At 36.9% G+C, this 25490-nt stretch overlaps 1 protein-coding gene across 4 annotated transcripts in view; it reads right to left on the bottom strand.

Annotated features, from left to right (window-relative positions):
- The window catches only part of MACROD2 (mono-ADP ribosylhydrolase 2), a 2106080-nt gene that overhangs the window by 949469 nt on the left and 1131121 nt on the right, over window positions 1-25490 (bottom strand). The gene's annotated exons all lie outside the window — the stretch shown is intronic.

Genomic DNA, 25490 nt, shown 5'->3' with positions numbered 1-25490 from the left:
AACAACAACAATAAAACAAAGCAGGAAATAACAAGTGTTCCCAAGGATGTGGACAAATTAGAACTCTCATATACTGCTGGTGTGAAAATAAAATGGTGCAGTTACTGTGGAAAACAGTTTGGCAGTTCCTCAAAATAATACGGAGTTGCCATGTGACCCAGCAAATTCTACTCCTAGGTATATACTCAAGAGAACTGAAACATATGTTCATATAAAACTTTGTACACAAATATTCATAGCAAAACTATTCACAATAGCCCAAAAAAGTGAAATCGACCCAAATGCCCATCAGCTGAGGAGTGGATGAAAAAATATGCTACATCCTTATAATTCAGCCATAAAAAGGAATAAAATATTGATACTTGTTACAACATGTCTGAACCTTGAAAATACTATGAGAAGTGAAAGAAGCCAAATGCAAAAGGCCACATATTGCATAATTTCATTTATATGAAATGTCCAAAATATGTAAATCCACAGAGGTAGAAAGTAGACTGCCAGGGGATGGGTGGTGGGAAGGGGAATGGGGAATGACTACTAACGGACAGGGGGTTTATTTTGGAGGTGATAAAATGTTCTGGAATTTGACAATGGTGATGGTTACATAACCTTGTGATTACACAAAACAAAACAAACAAAACACTGATTTGCACAATTTTAAATGGTAAATTTTATGGTATGTAAACTATATCTTAATAAAAAACAACAAAAGAACAAGAAAATAATGGTTATTACCAATTATCATAGAAAATGGTCTTATCTTGTAGAGAAAGGGATATAAAAAAATGATCAACTCAGGGTATCAAATACATGAAAGATGACATTAGTAATACATCCTTCCTTTCTCCTGGCAGTGTTCTCATGAAGTGTTCTGAAACTTTAATGTTGGTGACATAGATTCACTTTGACAAGAACTTGATAAACTTGGTTGGTTGAATGAGTAAATTAATGAATTAATGACTATCACATATTTGTCCAATTTAGTTGTGCAAAGTCTTCATCTTTATCTTACTTTGGGGAGAGGGGCCCTAGGCTAGAGATATCTTAGTAAACAACTAGCTTTCTGCTTGCTTAAGGTTATTTTGGGGATTGTGTTTTTTGGGTGGCACAAAGTTTAAAGATGATATTTAGAAATTAATTATTTTAATATGCTCATTCACACTGGATCTAAAGGAAGATGAGAGGTTTTCCAAAGAAGAATCTACTATGGTTCCATGCAATGAATGGGAGCTTATGATACAGGGATTAGATTCAATAGGGTTAAACACAACTATTTGATTTTTCAAAAGTTTCTGTAATCAAAATTACAAGCATTTCACATAAGCTGCATGATAGTGAAAGGTTGAAAACCACATGATTTAGCCAAGTAATTTCCTTTTTACTCACTGAAACTCCTCCTCATCTGCCAACTTTAATGACTCTCTAATCAATGATTAACTTAACCGCAATTCTACTTGAAAATTAGAGTGAACAACAAAATATAAGAGACTTCTGTTATTCTTTTTTGTTGTTGTCATTTTGGTTAATTTTATTAATATATATATATATATATATATATATATATATATATATATATATATATATATATATATTTTGAATTAAAGTTTATTGGGGTAACAATTGTTAGTAAAGTTACATAGATTTCAGGTGTACAATTCTCTATTACATCATCTATATATCCCATTGTGTGTTAACCACCCCGAGTCAGTTCTCCTTCCATCACCATATATTTGATCCCCTTTACCTTCATCTACCACCTCCCTACCCCCTTACCTTCTGGTAATCACTAAACTATTGTCTGTGTCTATGAGTTTTGTTTCTCATTTATTTGTCTTGTTCTTTTGTTGTTTTTGGTTCATATACCACATATCAGTGAAATAATATGGTTCTCTGCTTTTTCTGTCTGACTTATTTCGATTAGCATTATATTCTCAAGATCCATCCATGTTGTCACAAATGGTCCTATTTCATCTTTTCTTACCATGGAATAGTATTTCCCTACCACAACTTCTTTATCCATTCATCTGTTGAAGGACATTTTGGTTGTTTCCATCTCTTGGCCACCGTAAATAAAGCTGCAATGAACATTGGAGTACACATGTCTTTATGGATAAATGTTTTCAAATACTTTGGGTAGATACCCAGGAGTGGGATTGCTGGATCGTACAGTAATCCTATTTGTAATTTTTTCAGGAACCTCCACACTGCCTTCCATAACGGCTGCACCAATCTGCATTCCCACCAAAAGTGTATGAGGTTTCCTTTTTCTCCACAGCCTCTCCAACACTTGTTACTATTTATCTTGTTGATGATAGCTATTCTAACTGGGGTGAGGTGATATCTCATTGTGGTTTTGATTTGCATTTCTCTGACGATTAGTGATGTTGAGCATTTTTTCATATGTCTATTAGTCATTTGTATGTCCTCTTTGGAGAAATGTCTCTTCAGGTCCTCTGCCCATTTTTCAATTGGGTTGTTTATTTTTCTGTTGTTGAGTTGCATGAGTTCCTTGTATATTTTGGATATTAGCCCCTTATTGGAGGCACTGTTTGCAAAAATCTTCTCCCATTTTCTTGGTTGCCTATTTATTTTGTCGATGGTTTCTTTTCCTGAGCAGAAGATTTTAAGTTTAATATAGTCCCATTTATTTATTTTAGCTTTTACTTCCCTTGCCTTTGGTGTCAAATTCATAAAATGTTCTTTGAACCCAAGGTCCATAAGTTTAGTACCTATGTTTTCTTCTATGCAGTTTATTGTGTCAGGTCTTATGCTTAAGTCTTTGATCCATTTTGAATTAATTTTTGTACAGGGTGACAGATAGCAGTCCAGTTTCATTCTTTTGCACGTGGCTATCCAATTCTCCCAGCACCATTTATTGAAGAGGCTGTCTTTTCTCCATTGTATGTTTATTTTGCTTCTTTGTCAAAAATGATCTGTTCATATTTATGGGGGTTTATTTCTGGGTTCTCAATTCTATTCCATTGGTCTACGTGTCTGTTTTTCTGCCAATACCATGCTGTTTTTTTATTATTGTTGCCTTGTAGTAAAAGCTAAAGTCAGGGAGTGTGATACCTCCAGCATTGTTCTTTTTTTCTTAAGATTGCTTTGGCTATTCGGGGTCTTTTGTGGTTCCAAACAAATCTGATGATTTTTTTGTTCTATTTCTTTTAAAAATGCCATTGGGATTTTGATGGGGATTGCATTAAATCTGTATATTGCTTTGGGTAATATGGCCATTTTAACTATGTTGATTCTTCCAATCCATGAGCACGGAATGTCTTTCCATTTCTTTGTGTCTTCTTCAATTTCTTTTAAAAATGTCTTACAGTTTTCAGCATATAGGTCTTTCACATCCTTGGTTAAGTTTATTCCTAGGTATTTTATTCTTTTTGCTGCGATTGCAAAAGGAATTGATTTTTTTAATTTCTATTTCTGAGATTTCATTGTTAGTGTATAGGAATGCAATGGACTTTTGTACGTTGATTTTGTAGCCAGCAATTTTACTGTATTTGTTGATTGTTTCTGATAGCTTTTTGGTAGAGTCTTTAGGGTTTTCTATACACAGCATCATGTCATCTGCAAACAGTGACTACTTAACTTCTTCATTCCCAATTTGGATGCCTTTTTTTTCTTTCTCTTGCCTGATTACTCAGATGAGGACTTCCAACACTATGTTGAAAAGCAGAGGTGATAGGGCACAGCCCTGTCCTGTTCCTGAATGTAGAACAAAGGGCTTCAGGTTTTCACTGTTAATTATGAGATTAGCAGAGGGCTTGTCATATATGGCCTTTATTATGTTAAGGTATTTTCCTTCTATACCTATTTTATTAAGTGTTTTAATCATAAATGGGTGTTGTATCTTGTCCAAATGTTTTTCTGCATCAATTGATATAGTCATATGATTTTGGTCCTTTAGTTTGTTTATGTGATTAATCCCATTGATGGATTTGCATATGTTGAACCATCCTTGTGTCCCTGGGATGAACCCCACTTGGTCGTGATGAATAATCTTTTTAATGCATTGTTGCATTCGATTTACTAGAATTTTGTTTAGGATTTTTGCATCTGTATTCATCAGAGATATTGGTCTGTAGTTCTCTTTTTTTGTGTTGTCCTTACCAGGTTTTGGTATCAGGGTAATGTTGGCCTCATAAAATGAGTTAGGGAGTACTGTCTCTTCTTCAATTTTTTGGAAGAGTTTGAGCAGGATTGGTATTAGATCCTCTTTGAAGGTTTGGTAGAATTCACTAGTGAAGCCATCTGGTCCCGGAGTTTTGCTTTTGGGAAGGTTTTGGATGACTGATTCAATTTCGTTACTGGTGATCGGTCTGTTTAGATTTTCCAGTTCTTCATGGTTCAGCCTAGGAAGGCTATATGTTTCTAAGAACTTGTCCATTTCTTCTAGGTTATTGAATTTGGTGACATAGAGTCCTTCATAGTATTGTTGGATGATCCTTTGTATTTCTGTGGCATCCGTGATAACTTCCCCTTTTTCATTTCTGTTTTTGTTAATTAGTGTCTTCTCTCTTTTTATTTTAGTGAGCCTAGTCAAGGGTTTGCCAATTTTGTTAATCTTTTCAAAGAACCAGCTCTTGGTCACATTAATTTTTTTCTATTGTCTTTTTGTTATCTATTTCATTTAATTCTGCTCTGATTTTTATTATTTCCTTTCTTCTGCTGACCTTAGGTTTCATTTGTTCTTCTTTTTCTAGTTCTTTAAGGTGTAATGTGAGGTTATTTATTTGATATTTTTCTTGTTTCTTGAGATAGGCCTGTAATGAATGAATTTCCATCTTAAAACTGCTTTTGCTGCCTCCCAAAAATGTTGGTAGGATGTATTTTCATTGTAATTTGTTTCTATGTATCTTTTGCTCTCTCCTCTAAATTCTTCTTTGACCCGGTCATTCTTTAAAAGTATGTTGTTTAATCTCCATGTATTTGTGTTTTTTCCCTCTTTCTTTTGCAGTTGATATCCAATTTCAAAGCCTTGTGATCAGATAATATGCTTGGTATGATTTCAATCTTCTTAAATTTGCTGAGATTAGTTTTATGTCCCAATATATGGTCTATTATTCAGAATGTTCCATGTACACTACAAAGAAAACGCATAGTCAGATGTTTTAGGATGAAGTGCTCTATAAATGTCAATTATGTCCATTTTATCTAATGTGTCCTTTAGGGCTGCTATTTCTTTATTTATTTTCTGTTTGGATGATCTATCCATAGCTGTCAATGATGTGTTTAGGTCCCCTAGTATAACTGTCTTTTGGTCAATTTCTCCCTTTAGTTCTGTTAGTAGTTGCTTGGTATATTTCAGTGCTCCCTGATTGTAGGCATAAATATTGATGACTGTTATGTCTTCTTGTTGTATAATCCCCTTTACCATAATGAAATGTCCATCTTTGTCTCTTGTTGCCTTTTCCGCCCTGAAGTCTGTGTCATCTGATATCAGTATGGATACACCTGATTTTCTCTGGGTATCATTTGCTTGGAATGTCAATTTCTACCCTTTCACTTTGAGTCTATGCTTGTCCTTGTAGCTGAGATGTGTCTCTTGGAGGCAGCATATGGTTGGGTTTAGCTTTTTGATCCAATCTGTTACTCTGTGCCTTTTTATTGGTGAGTTCAGTCCATTTACATTTAGGGTGATTATTGATATGTGTAGATTTCCTACCATTCTATCTTTAGTTTTCTGGTAAGATTATGTCTCCATGGTTTCTTTGCCTTTTTGTTGTTGTCTATTATTTCTGTGTGGTGGTATTCTATGATGTTTGCCTCTGTTTCTTCTTTTATTAGAGTATACATTTCAGTTCTGGATTTTTTTTTTGAGTGGTTACCCTTAAGTTTATGTAAAAGAAAGTTTGATATTTAGAGTATTCTTTTTTCTTCAGCACGCTTACTTTCTCCATTCCTATATTCCGGTTCAAGACTTTACTCTCCCCGTTTTATATTTTGGTTGCCAAAAATTGTCCCTGTTGATGGTGGACGAATAGCCTCCTTTAGTATTTCTTGTAGTGCAGGTCATGTACTAGAAAATTCTCTCGGCTTCTGTATGTCTGGAAAGGTCTTTATTCCTCCTTCACATCTAAAGGATATCTTTGCTGGGTATATTATTCTTGGCTCATAATTTCTCCCTTTCAACAGTTTAAATATTTGGTTACACCCTCCTGCCTCGTAGTTTCTGCTGAGCAATCTGATGATTATCTAATGGGTTTTCCTTTGTAGGTTACTGTTTTCTTTTCCCTGCCTGCCTCAAGGTTTATTTCTTTGTTGTTGGTTTTTTACAGCTTCAATACAGTGTGCCTTGGAGAAGGCCTGGTGGGGATGAGGTAATTAGGTGTACTATTTGCTCCTTGGATTCGAGGATCCAGGTCTTTCCACAAGTTTAGAAAGTTCATCAACTGTTTGAATATACTCTCTGTTCCATTCTCTCTTTTTTCTCCGTCTGGTATGCTCATTATTCTTATATTGCTCTTTCTGATAGAGTCAGAAAGTTCTTGTAGAGTTCTTTCATTTCTTTTAAGTCTCAAGTCTCTTTCTTCTTCTATCTGTGTCATTTCCAGATTTCTATCTTAGATGTCACTGATTCTTTCCTCCATCTGGTTAACCCTACTTCCTAAGCTGGTTATTTAATTCTTAGTTTCTTCTATTGAATTCTTATTCTCCAGAAATTCTCTCTGGTTCTTTTTTAAAATTTCTATATCTATGGTAAAATGTCATGTTGTTTTTTGATTGTGTTTCTGAGTTCATTAAACTGCCTTTCTGTATTTTCTTGCATCTCATTGAGTTTTTTCAGAACTGCAATCTTGAATTCTCTGTCATTTAAGTCACATATTTCCATATCTTTAAGTTAATTTTCTGGAGACTTTTCACTTTCTTTCTGAGCTGTCTTGTTGTCTTGGTTATTCATGAAATTTATTGATTTGTTATTTCTCTTCCTAGACATCTACAGGAGTGGCTTCTGCAACAGGTTGATAGGAAGAGGTCTTTCTTTTGTTTTCCTGTACGTGTTGGTAGAATGTTTTATTTTCTCTCCGACTGCAGCCCTTTTTTCTCTCTCTCACTGTAGTGTTATGTTTTCTCTGCACTATTCCAGCTTCTCACATAATAGGGGGATTCCCTGCATGGTGGGCTTCTTCTCTGTTAACAGTTCATCTGGGTCCTAGGGCGCCACGTCCCTTTGGGATGCGGAGAGCTTTTGAAGTTCCAAAGCTTGTCCTGCACCAAATTCAGAGTCCGGGTGTTTCAGCAGTTCTGTTTAGTCCTGCAGGGATCCACCCAGATAGGTAGGGACAGGGGTGGGGTGAGTGTGAGAGGTGGCCCAGAGCAATGGCAACGACCACCACCACAGCCAGTCCTGCTTTCACAGCTCCCTCCCCTTTGCCGGAACTAGTTGGGCTGTGAATCTGTGTCTGCAGACCGCAGTTCTCAGAAATGCAAATATTCTGTTATTTTGATCTGACACTGCTACTGTTCCGCTTCTAGCACTGGGCAAGTGGAGGCATGAGAGCTCTGGGAGGTCAGGGAGGAGGTGGCTAGTCTCAGTGCCTAAGGCTTCCATTCTCTGCTGAGCAGTGAGGGCTTAAACCACCGTTTTCAGCCTTCTTCCCTCAGTCTTTGCTCCGAGGTCTCTGCCTTGAGCGTTGGTTTCAGCTGTGTTATATGCTGTCCCCTCAGCCCTGTGGGCCATAAATGGAGCCCTCACAGTCCAAGTTCTTCCCTCTCCCACAGCTGCAGTAGTTCCAGGAAGCAAGGAGCTCGGAGCACTGAGCTAGGTCTGCATCCTGCACCAGTGCGTTTCCGGGCTCCTTCTCCACACATCTCCCTTTTCTCCTCCCCTGCTCAAGCAATCTGCCCACCTTTAGGTGAATTCTGTAGTGAGCCTCTTTATCTTGTCTGTCTGCTGTGCAGGGAGTCCTTTGTGAAGTTATAGCTGTTTAATTTGTTCTAAATTCCAGGGGAGATTTCCAGAGGCTCACCTCATGCCTCCATTTTGATGACGTCCCCATGTTTTTTAAATGATACTTACATTGCTATTTTATTCAACAGTCATTCATGTAGTCCACAGATAAGAAATCAAAATATAAAAAGTACAGTTCTCCCCCCGGAAAGAAGTTGGCTCTGTTAATACAAAGAAAGCCACAAAGTTAATACAAAGAGGTGAAAAGCAAAGAATGGAAGTTAGGAAAGGCCACAATTTCAATAATGATTAGTCTCCTGAAGAACTGGAAGAAATATAAAAATAAAAACAAATCTGATACTATGAATTTATATTTAAATCGTCATTGTAGAAAAAGATTAGAATAGTTATATCCTGATAAATTCCTAAAAGTTATTATATAAAATACAACTGTGGTAAGTAGGAAAATATATTGAGCTTTTTGTTAATAGATTTTTTCTATTTTTAGAAGTAATTTGATAAGGTGCACAGTTCACCTATTTCACTTTTAGTGGCAACATATGATTTCCCACAACCTGTTTGCATTTATAGAAGATAGAGGATTTCTACTCTAATAGACTATAACTCAATGACTTCTATTATTACTTCAATGCTTATAAAACTTATCTTTACCTTCTTGTTTTTTCAAACTAGGAAATTAAGTGTGAGAGTTTAAAAGTTCAAATAAAAATCTTTTTATAACATATCTGGTAATAACTTACTATGCTATAGTAAAAAAAAAATCATGCACATCAACATTTTTAAATTTGTGGATTTCTTTTGCCATTGGATAATTTTCAGTTCATCCTCCACTGCTATTTAAATGCAGTTCCACTGACTAAGTAGGTTGCTATTTTAGTGGCATGAAGGGTGAGAAAAGAGAGAGGGAAAGTACCAAAAAAGTGAAATGAGTCTATAAAAAGAGATTAAAATTTAATGACAATTTGTGTATAAATCAAACAGGTGCACCCACATTGCTCAGTTTGTTAGAACTGGAGCTCTGAGCAACAGGGTTGCCAGTTCGATTCCCACATTGGCCAATGAGCTGTGCCCTCCACAACTAGATTGAAAATAATGAGCTGCCACTGAGCTTCCGGAGGGGTGGCCAGATGGCTCAGTTGATTAGAGAGCAAACTTTCAACAAGGTTGTCGGTTCAATTCCCACATGGGATGGTGTACTGCGCCTCCTGCAACTAAAGAGTGAGAACAGTGACCGGACTTGGAGCTGAGCTGAGCCCTCCACAACTAGATTGAAAGACAACTATTTGGAGCTAATGAGCCCTGGAGACACACTCCTCAATATTCCTCAATAAAATTTATTTTAAAAATAAATAAATCAAACAAAGATTCACTAGAATAAATATAGTCAGGGAATATCTAACTTACCATACTTCTTCCCGCAAGAATTGGATGTTTCATATTTGAAAAACTGAGACTCAGAAAAGTGAATGTCACATAATGATTTAGCATAGCAGATAGGTAATTAAGGAAGGAAAAAGCTGCTTCTTCCTAAGGTTGGCTGTCCCCACAACTCCAAGGCTTCCAGAGGCTTCTAAGAACTACAACTTCTTATCCACGTCTATCAGGAATGGAGAATCTCTTCAGGTGGGAGCCCCAGGAAACATCTCATTAACTTGATCTGCATTAGGTTATATGCAACTATTGAGCACTTATAATGTGGTTATTGCAACTGAAAAAGTAAATTTTAATTTCATTTATTTTAACTAATTTAAAAAAGAGCCATATTTGAATTGTGGCTAACCTACTAAGCAGCAGTAGGTTATTCTCTAAATTATTCAGAGAAACAAATTGAACATAGACATGACTTTCTAACCACATTTGTTAGAAAGTTAACATGTGGGTCATGACTTGACTGGGTCATATTACAGTCCATGCTGCAGATGTAAAGACATTTTCACCCTCATTATTTACTCAGGAGATATGTCCCAAATGTGGCTTTTCAGTTCAGAGACAGAGCAGGAAATTGTGGTTTTCACCCTCTTAAGGCAAGGAGTGCTCATTAGTTATTCTTGTTTAGTTTTAGGTTATGGGTAGAAGCTACAATCTTTCTTCCAGAGGAATGACAAGAGACAAACATAGAATGAATCATGTACAAAGCTCTACACTGATGAAAAAAGATGGAAATCTGAGTAAAGTAATGAATACCATTGGTACCATAAGCTTTGATTGACTAAAACAAGTATGTTTTAAGTTAAAAAATAAAACAAAATGCTATTTCTATCCTACAATGCTATTGAATCAAATAATTCCTAAGCAAGTGTGGAAGTACCTTACTGTTGACTTTCCATGTCAGGAGATACCTCAAAATGTCAAGGCAACAAACATTCTGCTTGGTAAATTTGCCTCAGTGGGCATGTTCCTGAATAACTTTCCATGTAATGCAGCAGAGAAAAGAACTGGCTTTCTTCCAAAGTTCACACAGTCTCATCTCTTATAGTTAGTGAGAGCACCAATAATGGTGGAAAGTGCCTTCAAACAAACAGCAATACATCCAGATGATAGAGAAAATTATATTACAAAACTTGAGGTTTGTAAACCAATAACCATTTTGAAACATTTTAATGCCAGAGCCAAAGAAGTTCATTACATTGAGGAAAAAGAGGAGAACCAGTTAACAGGGGGACTTGAGGTTTCTTTCGTCATTTTATTTTTTTTCTTTTTGAAGCATAAATATTACATTGTAAACTATCATTAGCATGTTAAGAAAGGCACTAAAAACAATGGAAACTGAAAAAATACAAAGAATAGAGTATTTAAATGTGTAGCTTGGAGTATTAGAAAGTGGGTATGCTTGAGTTAGTTTTTTCCACCACATATAATTTCTTCCACTTTGTAAGGAAAAAAAAATAATAATAATGATGGCATTCAACCTCATATAACAACACCCTAACCTAATTATCCAATAATTGTTTTTTGAGCTCATCATCCTACTTAGAGAAATTTCACTATCCTGAACCCTGATGCCATATCTTTTTTGAGTAATGCCAAACACTTGCAGTTCATTTTGTCCTTCAAAATGACCTAGAACACTCTCACAATGAGATGAACACAAAGTATGTTCATAGGTAAAATGGAGATGAATAACAAACAAGCTATGGTAAGGATTAAGAGATAGTATTTCCCAAACACTTAAGAAAAATTAGCCTACACATAATAGATTCCAGGGGACTACACCTGCTAAACTCAAGCACAATCTGCCCAAACTCCATGCATTATGGCATTTCCAAAAGATAGAAGTAAATATAACCAGTTTTAGTTTTAAACAGTATTTATTTATTTTTTTTTTTTTTTTTTTTTTTTGTAGATTACCACATCAAATGGACTTGGCAAACAGCAGAAGAAAATATGCAGGAAACCCAAGAGAAGCCAAAGGAGAGGCAGGAAGAAAAAAAGAAAAAAGAAAAAAAGGAATTGATTATCAGCAGATCTGGCTTTCAGACAGTACTTCCTTGCATAGCTATGGTGCTAATGGTTGGTGACAGTTGACAGCAAGTAAGGTAGAAGAGACCACCTAAGAGAGGGTGGTCAACACTGTTGAATGTTACAAGTGTTAAAGAAGATATGATCTGAACAAAGTTCACTGGAGTAGGCCATCACATTGCCAACGGTGTTCTACTCTTTCAGGAGGAAACCAGATTGTAAAAAAGTTAAAAAATGAATGGGGGGCAGGGTGGTTGGTGAAAAAAATTTTTTTCTACATGATCATCAGGGGCAGAAAGGAAAACAAAGAATGACAGAATGGTGAAATGAAGGACTAAAAGTCAAGGAATAGATTAAATATATGTGTTTAATCCATATATTAATATATTAACTATGTATAGAGCAAAGCTGATCACACTTCAGGCCATTCAGAGAACTAACTGAATAAGGGAGTATTTGCAAAACAAACCTCAATAAACATTGTACATCACACATGGTAATTCAACATTACTATATGCAGAATGTTGATTTTAAATAAAATAGTACATAAAAATATTATATAAAGTAGAGGAGCAGATTCTGTATATTTGTTCATTGGTCAGTTTTCCTCACTGAAGTCTGAAATAACCTTCAAAAGGAACTATCGAAAAGTGACATCAGACTTCCAGTCAAGATGACACAGTAGGTAAATGCTGTGATTACCTTCTCTCATGACCCCATCAAAATTACAACTAAACTACAAACAACCATAATTGATAAGTATCTGAAATATTGCTGAACCAAAGCCCTACAACTAAAGACATGCAAAAGAAGCTACCTGGAGACTGGTAGGAGGGGCAGAGATGAGGAATGCACTGGTCCCACACATGTGTGTGACCATTAAAAATTGGGAGGGATATCTCAGCTGCAGAGGTTCCCCCATGAAGGAGCAAGAGGTCCCAGTTCTTCCCCAGCCCAGGGTTCCAGTGCCAGGAAGAGAAGTCCCCATAATTTCTGGTTGTGAAAACCAATGGAGATTGTGACTGACAGAGGGCAGCTGTTGTCCCAGGCACTCCTCTTAAAGGGACTGCTTGCAGATCTACCCACTGACGGAATTGCTGTCTATGAGCTCTAATGCTGGGGCAGCAGCTGGCAGGGACATACGGGGGAGGGGAGAGTACTGAGTTGTCTGACTGCAGGACAGGGACTAGAGGGGCAACTTTCTCCTGGCCAGAGGAGCTGGCAGGGCCATTGTTTCTTTGATGAGCCCCCTCCCTTTCCCTACATTAAGATGCAGTCTATTGCCATATCTGAGTCTCTGTTTTTTTGCCGTGCCCTGGTGATTTGATACCCCACCCTGACCAATTTTGGGGCACACACAAGTTATTTCCAGTGACTTTTTCATACAAACTGCCTGCCTCGGCTCATGTTGCAGACTTTCGTAGTGTCTACAAAAGGTTCACGGAACCCAGACAAGCAGTGTCTGGCTTGAGCATGTCCTGTACTTCTGGTGAGCAGCCCCAAGCCTGGTATTAGTGTCAGCCAGCTTTGGTTTGCAGCTTGTCCTCTCAAGGCACTTTCAAGCATGGCACGGGCAGTGACACTCTGAGGATTTCTTTGTGGCTCCCACAAGTGAGGCCTCAAGTGAGGTATGGACTGTGGCTGAACTTGACCTGCTGTGGGTCCCCTCCCAGGTGGCCCTGGGGTGGTGCCCCCAGAAGCCAGCTTTGAACTGAGTTGGAGCATCACTTAGCCACCTTCAAGAATGACACACCCAAGAGGCAGATTGGGAAGGCACCAGAGCCCCGCTGAGGCAGATTCTGCTCTGTAGGGTCAGCCCCTGCACCACAACTCCTGCACTGCAGTCAAGGCCAGTCATAACAACCAATGTGCCCAAGGGTCAATCCCTCCCATGAATGTGAAAACAGTAACCAAGTCTCAACCACAAGAGGAGGACACACACAAACCACACAAGGGACACACCTGGAGTGCACAGCTCAGGTGACCAGGAAGATTGCACCACGGAGCCCCACAGCACACCTACTACATAACACCATTCTATTAATATTGGGTGACATAGCAGCCCTACCTAATACATAGAAACAAACACAGGGAGGCAGCCAAAATGGGGAGACAAAAAACATTACCCCAATAAAAGAACAGAACAAAGTTCAAAAAAACAGACCTAAATAAAATGGAGACAAGCAATCTACTAGACACAGAGTTCCAAAAACTGGTTATAAGGATGCTCAACCATCTCAGAAAGAACTTTAACAAAGAGATAGGAAACAAAAAAATGGAGATAGAAAACAAAATTAAAAATCAGTCAGAAATAAACAATATGATAATGGAAATGAAGAATATATTACAGGGAATCAAAAGATTAGATGAAGCAGAGGATCAGATCAGTGATTTAGGGGCCTCTGGGACAACCTCAAGTATACCAACATTCACATTATAGGGGTAAGAGAAGGAGAAGAGAGAGAGCAAGGAATTGAAAACCTATTTGAAGAAATGATGACTGAAATCCCCTAACCTAGTAAAGGAAATAGATATACAAGCCCAGGAAGCGCAGAGTCCCAAGCAAAATGAACCCAAAATGGCCAAATGCAAGACATGTCATAAGTAAAATGCCAAAGGTTAAATTCAAAGAGAGAACATGAAAAACAGCAAGACAGAAGCAGTTACTTACCTACAAGGGAGCCCCCATATGACTATCAATTGATTTCTCAACAGAAACTTTGCAGGCCAAAAGGAATTGGCACTAAATATTCAAAGTGATGAAGAGCAAGGACCTAAACCAAGAGTACTCTACCCAAAACAGATAAAAAGCTTCCCAGATGAGAGAAACCTAAAGGAGTTCATCACCATCAAACCAGTATTACAAGGGATCTTAGAGGGACTTTTGTAAGATGAAAAGAATAAAATAAAAATAAAAAATGTACATGTAAAAAATATGTATCAACAATTACTTTCAATGGAAATGGATTAAATGCTCCAATCAAAAGATAGGGGAGGTGAATAAATAAGAAAACAAGATCCTTACATATGCTGCTTATAAGAGACTGAAAGTAAAAAGATGGAAAAAGGTATTTCACAAAAATGGAAACAAACAAAGAAACGTACAAAAAAATTGGGTTAGCAATACTTATACCAGACAAAATAGACTTTCAAGCAAAGAATACATAACAAAAGACAAAGAAAGGCCTAGTAATCTCACTTATGGGGTATTTATCCAAATAAGCCCAAAGTGATATTTTGAGGGAATGTGCTCATCCATATGTTCATTGTAACATTATTTACATAAGCCAAGATGTAAAGGCAATCTGGCTGTCCCTGAATGAATGAATGGATAAAGAAGAGGTGGACATATATAAAATGGAATATTACTCAGCCCTATAAAAGAATGAAATCTTGTCATCTGCGACAACATGTATGGACCTAGAAGGTATTGTTCTGAGTGCAGTAAGTCAGGCAGCAAAAGACAAATGTCATATTTTTCACTTATAAGTGGAATCTAAAGAGCAAAATAAACAAACAAAACAGAAACAAACTCATAGATAGAACATTTTGATGGTTGCCAGATGGGAGGGGAATTGGGGGTAGGTGACAAGGGGAAGGGACTAAGAAGTACAGATTGGTTGTTACACAGTAGTCATGGGGATGTAGGATATAGCATAAGGAATATAATTAATGATATTGTAATAACTATGTATAGTGTCAAATGGATAATAGATCTCTCAGGGTGATAGATGGGAGGGAGTTGGGGGCAGGGTAAAAAAAGTGAAAGGATTAAGAAATACAAATTGGTAGTTAGAAAGTAGTCACAGAGATGTAAAGCATAGGAAATATAATCAGTAATACGGTAATAACTATGTATAGTGACAGGTAGGTACTAGTCAGGGGGATCACTTCCTAAATTATATAGATGTCTAACCACTATGCTGTACACCTGAAATTAATATAAAATAATATTGAATGTCAACTTTAATTGAAAAATTAAAAAGGGGTGGAGAAAAGGAAGAATAAGAGGTTCAAAATTCTAGATATAAAACAAATAATTCTGGGAATGTAATGTACAGCACAGAAATATAGTCAGTAATATTGTGATAGCATGGTGCAGTGTCAGATGGTTGCTGGACTTATCATTGTGATCACTTCTTTAGCATAGGGAATATAATCAATAATGTGGTAATAACTCTGTATAATGCCAGGTGGGTGCTGTTGAATAACTATGATGTACACCTGAAACTAATGTAAGTTGTATGTTGGCTGTATTTTAATAAACATCTTTAAAAATAAATTTAAAAAGAATATTTTATCCTTAAAAAATAAAAATAAAAAAGAAAAGAAAACAGAAAAGTGACATCAAAACCCCCCTTGGAAGGAAATAGCAGTGCATGTGGTGGAAAACACACCACCTTAGAAACTCAATTTAAGAGAGTTAGAGTATGTTGACAAACAAAGATAACATGTACCGTCTTTTGAACCTGTTTGGTGACAAATATACTAAAGCCCATGCCTTTTCTTTCTTGCTGAGCTCTGAAGCCATCAAACTATTCTTAGTTAATTTAGGATGTGTCTGTCATCAAAACAAACCTCAAATGCAAGCAGCAGCAACTTTATTAGCACATACTGATCCCAGGGGTGATAAATACGTTTGTTTACTTATATGTACAAGCGAAACTGTTGGCAAAAGAGCAACTGCTCAGACTGCAAAGTAGGTAAAATTCACATAAAATATACAGCCGTGGTATAATGCTAGTAATTGTCAGAATCTATACCAGCAATGGTTGCCTCCTGTGGCATCAAGCTCCACATTGTCAACCTGTGAGAAACATCAAGGTCGTCGATAATTTCCATTAGTTTCCATATATTAACATATGCTTTGCATCTAAGTATTTCAAACCTTCAGTTTCCCAAATATTAACTAAATGCTCTGTTATTGTCCTACATTTGTCCAACATACCAGAGTATGTCATTCTTTCATGGGCTTTAATTCCTTCCTTGAAGATATGTCCTTCATCGAATGGGTAGCATGGGTTTTAAGATGTTTTCCCGTGGACATGACTGGCTGGAAACTTTAATCTTTAATCTCTTTTCCTTTTATTTTCACTACAATGTACTTTCTAATCATGTACTTGTATTGGAGTCAAGATAAAAATCTCTGAAATCTTGTCCCTTGGGATGCTCTGTCATCCTCACCACTGTTATTGACACCTCTGTCTGAAGATCACAACGCTATTTGCACCTCTGTAGAGCAGCAGAGGCAGCTGGATGTAGATGTACACAGTACATAAATTGTCTTGCTCGTGAGGGAAGATGGGTTTTTGAAATAGGAAGGAAAAGATAAGCACAAAGCAGAAGAGGCTGCCAAAACATTTAACCTAAGGAAATGATATGGGACAAAGGAGAGAAGGGTGGGGGTGGTTGGTGAATCTAGCCAGGCAAAACTCACAAAATAGGCTGGCAAGAGACCACTGTTCCTGAAATATCAATCCCCGTGGGCCAGGAATGGTTTCCAAATGGTACAAGGAGTGAGATACTCCCAGGCCCGTGATTTTCATAGGCAACAGGGGACATTAATTACTCCTGTTCCTGAGGATTTTGCACACTGGCGGCCCTTCACGTCGGGTGGAGCTTGACACACATACACACATGCTCACATGCTTAATTGCAAACCTGTTTTACATCTTTCCATTCCCAGAATGAAATGTGGATGTTCTTTCATGTCAGTGCATATTCCTCTAAAAAATTGTTTTTGAGTAAATAATTAAATTCTCCTGTTTGATAGAAGCAATGTCAAATTCTCTCCGAATATGGCTGCATTTCCAACAAAATATTAAAGTAGGAGTACACAAGAGGAAACTGATTTTTAGGAATGAAAATTTTCTCAACAATCTTGAAAAAAGATTAAAATAGTCCCTTCAGAAAACATAGATGCATCCCAAATACCCCTGACTCGCTCTACACCTTAAACCCTTCACACAATGAAATGCCTGAGGATTGTAAGATGGCTCTTTAAGAGAAAAAGAGGTGTTTGAAATTTACCTCAGATCCGATTTCCTTTGGGACTGAGGATACATCCTTCAAGAAGAAATCTCACTGGTTTAGGAAATATGGGGTGTAATCAGGTTTCAGTACTTCCATCAAAGTTCAGTTAGTAATAGATCCAGATACAAGTAAATTTGGCTTAAGAAGTTAGGTTTAAATTAGTAGTTGTTTAGATGGTGATTCTAAAAAAGCAGCTAGGCTGTACACTAGTATATCTTCAATTTTGGTGCAATATAAAATAGCATTTGTTAATTCCTGAGACACCTGGTTTTGGTAGGAGTATCTCTCGGTGAAATCACCACAAAAATTGAATGGTACTCTTTGATGTAGTTACAGGGTCCTTTGAAAAAAGGCATTGACTGATCTTTCACTAAGGTTTCATTCCAAGGATCCTGATTCTAGGGCTAACCAAGAACAAAGAGCTAGAAAGCATCAACTTCAGATCTCCAAGTACAAAACACTATTGTCCAGTGAATGTGGGGTGAGCAGTATTAACTCTATGGGGCCAATTCACAGGGGAAGATGGTGTTAAACTATGGGTGTTAAACTACATGGAGGGTGTTCAAACTACTGCTCAAACATTGAATAAACATGCACACTGTATTTCTAAACCAAATATAATCCATTTCCATACCTGTTGGATCTTCCTTTTAAAAATTTAATTGATATTTTATTGTGCAAAAAATGTTTAACATGAGATCTATTCTCTTGACAAATTTTAAATATACAGTACGTTATTTATCTGTTGGATCTTAAATATTTCAGTCATAATATATGATATGAAACTAATATGCAAAGCTGCAAATGCCAATCCCTATTGACTTGTCTATATCTTGAGACACAGAGCTGAAGACAGATTAAGAGAAATGGAGATTTGCTTCACTGGTCTTCTTCAGTCAGTCTCAGGCAACATACCTCTGCTATATGAAAAGTAATGTACTTCATTATGACTTTATTTCTTCACGTGATTAATTATGACATTCTGACAACCCCAAACACATGGGATGATAAGCAGTCATCTAGTTCATGATAATAAGGGGTGATCAGGGGTTGGGAGGCATAGCGAGTGGCACAGAGAACACATGCCTAAGACTCAATCAATTCTCTACTGTCAAAATGAAATGGGAGAGAGACCTAGTTTTTCCAAGAAGAAACAATCTGACAGCAAAGTCAAGAACTGCCCATTTGAGATTCTGACATTTCCTGAGCGCTAAGATTGATTTCATTTTAATCTACCCTAGAATGTGTGTGGAAGAGAAGGAAATCTTGTAAAGGACCATGTTCAGTTTTATGTTTCAAAGGATATATTATGAAAACATCAACTCATTTCTTTTAGCAATATTAAAACAAAACCTCAACTGTGTTTTTGCAGTAGGAAAATAGGCAATATAGCATTTTATATAGTACTTTAGAAAGCAGCTAAAACTGGCCCCTGAGAAAGGTTAAACCCACTAAAGTCATAAAATCTATTCTTCAGCTGTTGATTTTTCCCCCTACATCTTTCTCTTCACACAGGTACATTCACTCTCATAGACACACAAACTCAATTTCAAATATGTTCCCAACTATAACAGTGTTGAATGTTCTTTATATTTTTTGAAATCTCACCAAAGCACAAGCAGAGGATTTGTCAGGACAGTTTTAATAAGGTCATCTTAGGAAACAGTGACAAATCCCTCAGTTGTAATTCAATAAATTAAACTAAGAAAAAAATGCATTACCATAGTTGACATGATGTTAACAGTTTTATTTTAACTTCTTTGTATTCTTTATAAAGAATATAATCTGAACTTTCACACTTTATGACTAAACATAAGAGGGGAGAAACTTTGTAACACTTTTTACATAGACTTTTACCATGAAGGGAAGATTTGTGTATCAGAGGAGTGAGTCAAAATACAACTCTGATGACAAATTACAATGTTCTCCACTTTTCAATTCTTATTTTAATCCTATTCTGGTGCTTTTATTTCCTTCAATATTATCCATTCACCTTTTCTTATTTTATTTATTTTGTAAATTTATTGGGGTGACAAACCCATTCATCTTTGATATTTGCATCTACAAGTAGAAATTACACGTCTTTACAGTCTCAGCTTTGAAGATTAAGAAAATTTGCACCTCCAACTGATATTTCCTTTCTCTCTAAGAAATTAGAAAACCCACTGCTGAGGGTCATTCTGTACTCTTTCTTTCTGGAGTTAAGGGAAAGAAATTATTTCTTCTTCCTTTCATACAATATACATCTTGATGATTTATCCTTTCTAAGTATCTTCCTTATGAAACCTAATCAAAAAATATGGTCCTGTTTAAAATTAAGAAGGTAGATTGACAGTTTTCATGTATCCTTTCCAGTCTTCTGATTGCAAAATCCTATCATTTCAATGATCCAAATTCTCCTTAACCCCTGGGTGATTTGAGGACATCATTAGTAAGAGTTAGTGATATTTTAGAAAGGATATGAATGGATATTTTAGGAAGGATATTTTAGAAAGAAGTCCATAATGCAACTCAGAGAGAAAAAGAAGGTTCGAGGAGATTATGAAAAGGCTATATGTATCAATTTGAATCCTTTAGTTGCAACAGAGAACATCAGACTTTGATTTAAGCAGAAGAGGAATTTATTTGAAAAATATAGTGAAGTTTAACAGAATGAAAGAGAAAGTTGAAGAATAAGAATTGGCAAAGACAGAAAGTAGAAAATCTCCAGAAGAACTAGTAGCAAGACTGCTTCAGGGTAATGCTGCTGGGATGGATAAGCTTTAAACACATGCAGCCTCTTTGTCATTCTCAGTATTCAGACTCACAGGAAGACATACCCAATTGGCCTAGTTGGATCGTGTGTCTTCCTGTTGAGGGAAAACAGGGCATCTTAATTGAGAGTACCATCTGGCAGAATCCACAGAAGAAAAAAATAGGTACAACAGAATCAATACAAACATAAAAGAAACAAGCAAAGAAAGGAAAGGTAATACTAAATGTGGATGATTGTAAAAGTTTTCTATTTCTGTGTGACAAATTACTATGCACATAGCAGCTTAAAAGGCATATATACTAACACATATAGCAGCTTAAAAAGAAAAACACATTTAATATGTTTCCAGTTTCTATGGGTCAGGAAACTGGGTCCATTGCTCAGGGTCTCTCAACTCCACAATCCATGTGTTGGCCAGGCTGCATTCCTTTCTGGAACTTGGAGTCCTCTCATATGATTATTGGCAGAGTTGAATTAATTGCGATTGTAGAACTGATTGAGGTTCCCATTTTCTTCCTGACTGACAACCAAAAACTACTCTCGTCTTCTGAGTTTACCCCTTCTTTGCCATGTGGCCCTGTCACAGCCTGGCAGCTCCAAGGCCAGCAGGAGAATCTGTCCTCCAGTGAGCTAAGAGAGAGTCTCACCTAAGGTAACCTAATCAAGGGAATGACATCCCTCACCTTTGCTATATTATATCGGATAACAGCAGATCACAGATTCTGCTTTTACTCAAAGGAAGGGGATTACAAAAGGGTCTGACTCACTGTGGGTCACCTCAGGGCCTACCAAATTGGGGTAAAAAATGTCCAAAATATGATTGTTTGGGTGCTATTCACCCCCCTCACACACACACACACACACACACACACACACACACACAAATGCACACACTCATAGAGACATTCATCTCAAGACTACCCAACCTAGTACCTATCCACAAGTTTTCATTTCAACTCCCAGTGAATTTTTTTATGGTAGAAACAAGCAAAATGGTAGTAACAAAGCAATGACAAACAAGTGCTACCTTCTGTTGCAGGTTTTTTGGGTCTGGGGCAAATTAGACACACAATTCACAACTATCATACCACATAGTTAAACATGCTGTGGGGTGCCTAGCACAAAACAAAAGAAATTTGTTTTGCAAATACTGAGCTTCTAAATGCTGACATTATGCTATTTGTTTTGACACCCCAAAAACCCTGACATTTCATCATATTGAAAGTATATTGAAAAGTTAAACATGCCCCTTTATTCAACATACTTTAGAGAAGCAAAGGAAGCACATTACTTATAAACCATCACAAATCATATGAAACAATATTGGTTAAGTTGATACACAATGGAAGCATGAAATCAGCATTGCTAAAAATCAGTGTTCTCTCCTCATCTCATTCATCATTCCAAGGCAATATTGTTGTAGTACAAAAACACAGGAATATAAAATGGTACTGCCTCTATGGAAAACAATATGGTTGTTCCACAAAAAATTAAAAATAGAATTACTATATATTCCATCAATTACACTTCTAAATATATATCCAAAATAATTGAAAGCAGGGACTTGAACAGATATTCATACACCAATGTTCACAGCAGCATTATTCACAATTACTAAAAGGTAGAAACAACCTAAATGTCCCTGTCAACAAATGAATGGATAAACAAGATGCGGTATATACATCCAACAGAATATTATTTAGCCTTAAAAAGAAAGGAAATTCTAACACATGCTACAACATAGAAGAACATTAAAGACCTTATGCTAAGTGAAATAATCCAGTCACAAAAGGACAACTCCTGTGTGATTCCACTTATATGAGGTTCCTAGAGTAGTCAAATTCATAGGATCAGCAAGTAGAATGGTGGTTGCCAGGGCCTGGGAGTGAAAGGGGAGAAAAGAAAGCTATTGTTTAATGGGTGCAGGGTTTCAGTTTGAGAAAATGGAGACAGAGGATGGTGATGATTGCATAACAATGTGAATACACTTAATGCCATAAAACTGAACACTTAAAAATGGTTACAATGACACAATTTTATCACAACATATGTTTTTTCAAAGAGCATAAATTTTCAGGTCAAGTATACTTGTGTATGGTAAGGACTTTGCTACTTCTTAGTTTTATGATTTCACTGCTTTGCTTCGTCATCAGTAAAATGAGTATGACATTTGACTAAACTTCCTCAGAGAGTAGTAAGAAACTAGTCTGAAATTTGGAAAAGGACTCAAGGCAATCAAATAAGAGAGTCTACTAGCTGTAAGTTCTAGAAGATCAGTGTTGTAGACTTGGCACCTATGAATATCTGTTCACTGAAAGTCCTTTGAAAAATACAAATTTCTATTCAAGGATAAATTTTATTTTTGTTATTATTCCTATTATAATTTCAAATGTATTTGTTAAACCATAAGACTAACCCATTTCAAAGGCTCAGCCTTTATCAAGATTCCTCATCATCTAAGCCACCTCTAATAGGTCTATCCAGTGGCCTAATTTTATTGCCTAAATCTCTCAACACTTTATGTCTAAGCCTAATCCCCTACTCTTGTACTTCTGAGTCACCTTAACACCAACTATAGAATAATTAAGAATATATACTTTTTTAGTTCACAGGTGAGAGAAATCCTACCAGCCTCTTTGAAACAGCAGATATATTAGGACATCAATGAAATGAAATCATTTGGTCATATTCCAGATCTCACCCTGGTGTCAGGTTCCATCCACAGAACCATTGATTGGTGGTTATGTATTAAGTTTCAATACGGTCAAATTCTGGCTCTGTGGACCCTGGGTTGTGATTTAACCTTTCCCTTTAACTTGTGCTCAATACAGGATATGAATATTAATGAAGGAAAGAGCTGTCACTTTGAGTTTCCAAGAGCTTGCACTAGGCAGGGGCTGAGTAGAGGTCCCAAACTTCAACTGGCATCTGATAGTCCAAAGACTGCTCAAGCTGAGCATTTCCTACTCAGGAATGTTCTATAAAGGCTGGCCTTTCCCTGTCAGGCATAACATATCCCTCACCTATGATCACTGAAAGTTTTACAAGTTGTCCTTTTAAAAATAAAACTTAGTGAAAGCAGTGACATTTGCATGTGATGCCCACTTAATTTTTCTGGCCTTATCCAAATTGCATAATAGAAATGGAAACAGTGTTGCTGTAACCCAGAAAACCCTGGAAAAGACCAAATATATCCCAGACATAGATTCCATTTCTTATACCCTAATTTATACCCTAATATCCCAAGAATCTAAGTCTACAGTAATATGAGACTATATATATATATATATATATATATATACACATATATATACATATATATACGTATATATATATATATACATATATATATATACGTATACATATATATATATATATATTTGTCATGGGGCTCCCAAAACCCTTGTGAATTCCTAACTGATAAGAGCACTAGGAGTATCTTTGGTTCTCATGAGGAGATTCTGGGTGGGCTCCTGGACAGGACCTGGTTACCAGAAAGACCAAATCAAGATTAGAAGCTTGGGATTTTCAGACCTACCGCCTCCTCAATTCTCCAGAGAGGCGTGAGGGGCTTGAAATGGAGTTAATGATTGATCATGCCTGTGCTCGTTGCCTCTCTGTCCTCTAGTCCCAAAGACAAAATACCTCTCAAAGAACAAGAGCTTCCCTTTGTGAGAAATAGTATTTGTTCTTAGCTCTTTTTGGAATTTTGGTACATTTAACTTAAACAACTAGTCAATTTTTCTGAATGATTGTGTATTGCAATTTTTCCCTCCAAGTAGGTCAATGGAAAACTCTCTGAGTGCATTCAACAGGTGATTGTGCACATATTTGTACAAATATCCACTCATTTCTGGCTCAGAGCATTTTGAACTCAAGTTCACTTTCTTAAAATTCATATGCTTTGTTCAGCTGCTTTTCCTAACCCCCAACCTTAGCGTTTTGAATTCTGCAATTTATTTAATAGCCTCTGCCTCTTACAAATCACATGCCCCCCTTTGCTTGCAATCTTTTCTCCTTTCTTGGTCACAATCAGGTGGAGGAGGCCTGCCATCTCTTTCGTTTCCCACCTCTTCCCCATTAAACACTGTCAGCAGCCCTTTAAAAATAACTGATGCATCAACCTGTATCCTGTCAAGCTATTTTTCCAGTAGATATCTAAGTAGTTAAAATCACCTAGTATATTCAGCTCTTAGTACTTGAGAGATTCTTCTAGTTGTTAAGGAAACTTTTCATCCACCTGCATTAAAGTGGCAGAAGACTCTGATCACAGAGTTCCTCACAGTGAACCTCCTGGGATCTGTCATTTTCACTCTTTTGAATACAAGCATGATCTATGTTGGGACGAACAAACTTTCTTTGTAAAGAGCCAGGTAGAAATATTTCAGACTTTGAGGACCAGATATCCTCTGTTGCAGCCACTGAACTTCGCTGTTGCAGTATGAACACAACCACAGAAATCTGTAAATGATTGTGGGTGACTACATGCCAATAAAACTTCATATGCAAAAACAGGCAGTGGGATGACTACGGCCCACAGGCTGTAATTTGCAGACCTGTGATCTCTATTATCACTGTGCAGATCTGCACTGTAGAACAGGGAAGCCTGGAGTGAGGTCCTGATTCTGTCATTCACTGCCTGTGCAACACAGGTTAATTATTGAACCTCCCTGACCCTCAGTTTGCTCCTCCGCATGGCCTATCTTGAAGGACACAGAGGAGAAAGCAGAAAAAAGCCAAATCATGATGGAATATCACTCTTTTGAGGGAGCTTGGGGTGCTCTGAAAGGGTTTTACCTAGAGGTTACATCATTTGAATTGTGCCTTACAAAAATTGCTCTGGTTCTAATACAGGTATATAGATTTAAAGAAGAAATGTTAAAAGAAAGGATATCTCGTATGATGGTATGATAGAACCATTGAAAAATGACAGATGACATGACATTCTAAACTAGGGAAATGGCAGTAAAAATGGAGAACTAGTTGATTCCAGCAACATCAAGAAGGAAATTGGCAGTAAAATGAGGCAAGGTCAAGGCAGCTATCACCAGGTACAGAACAAGTCACCTGGATAAACTGCAGGCAATGTGACATGTAGAAAGATAATGCACAGTGTATTAAGACATTTATAACTAGCAAAAATTGAAGCACTAAGAGGTAACACCTACCATGTGTTTCGCAGATTAAATTCCATACAAGCATTCTTACTCTATCAATGCTTGCCAAAGCATAAGAAAAGAAAGTAACAAACAAACAAACAAACAAACAAACAAAATGCACAACACTAGCTATCCTTTATCCATTGCTCAGTATGACCCAGGC

Source organism: Rhinolophus sinicus, linkage group LG13, assembly GCF_036562045.2.
Source record: "Rhinolophus sinicus isolate RSC01 linkage group LG13, ASM3656204v1, whole genome shotgun sequence".
NCBI lineage: Eukaryota > Metazoa > Chordata > Mammalia > Chiroptera > Rhinolophidae > Rhinolophus > Rhinolophus sinicus.
The sequence above is the reverse complement of the archived record's forward strand: the minus strand, read 5'-3'. Positions and strand labels throughout refer to the sequence as shown.